This window comes from Bison bison, unplaced genomic scaffold, assembly GCF_000754665.1.
Source record: "Bison bison bison isolate TAMUID 2011002044 unplaced genomic scaffold, Bison_UMD1.0 scf7180017864367, whole genome shotgun sequence".
Classification (NCBI taxonomy): Eukaryota; Metazoa; Chordata; class Mammalia; order Artiodactyla; family Bovidae; genus Bison; species Bison bison.
In genome coordinates this window covers 4,710,553-4,711,349 of record NW_011494939.1, presented here as the reverse complement: position 1 = coordinate 4,711,349, position 797 = coordinate 4,710,553, and the positions used below count along the sequence as shown (strand labels likewise).

The 797-nt window shown below is 40.8% G+C and overlaps 1 protein-coding gene across 2 annotated transcripts in view; it reads left to right on the top strand.

The window, feature by feature from the left end:
- MCCC1 (methylcrotonoyl-CoA carboxylase 1 (alpha)) overlaps positions 1-797 on the top strand; it is a 59,426-nt gene that overhangs the window by 10,856 nt on the left and 47,773 nt on the right. The gene's annotated exons all lie outside the window — the stretch shown is intronic.

The following is a 797-nucleotide window of genomic DNA, read 5'->3' as shown; positions in this document are numbered from 1 at the left end:
TCTTTTCCAATGAGTCAGTTCTTCGCATCAGGTGGCCAAAGTATTGGAGTTTCAGTTTCAGCATCAGTCATTTCAATGAATATTCAGGACTGATTTCCTTTAGGATGGACTGGTTGGATCTCTTTGCAGTTTAAGGGACTCTCAAGAGTCTTCTCCAACATCACAGTTCAAAGCATCAATTCTTCAGCGCTCAGCTTTCTTTATGGTCCAACTCTCACATCCATACATGACAAAAACTATAGCTTTGACTAGATGGACCTTTGGTGGCAACGTAATGTCTCTGCTTTTTTAATATGCTGTCTAAGTTGGTCATAACTTTTCTTCTAATAAGCAGGCATCTTTTAATTTCATGGCTGCAGTCACCATCTGCAGTAATTTTGGAGCCCATGAAAATAAAATCTGTCATTGTTTCCATTGTTTCCCCATCTATTTGTCATGAAGTGATGGGACCAGATGCCATGATCTTCGTTTTCTGAATGTTGAGCTTTAAGCCAACTTTTTCACTCTCCTCTTTCACTTTCATCAAGAGGCTTTTTAGTTGCTCTTCACTTTCTGCCATAAGGGTGGTGTCGTCTGCACATCTGAGGTTATTGACATTTCTCCCAGAAATCTTGATTCCAGCTTGTGCTTCATCCAGCCCAGTGTTTCTCATGATGTACTCTGCATATAAGTTAAATAAGCAGGGTGACAATATATTCCTTTTCCTATTTGGAACCAGTCTGTTGATCCATGTCCAGTTCTAACTGTTGCTTCCTGACCTGCGTATAGGTTTCTCAAGAGGCAGGTCAGGTGGTCTG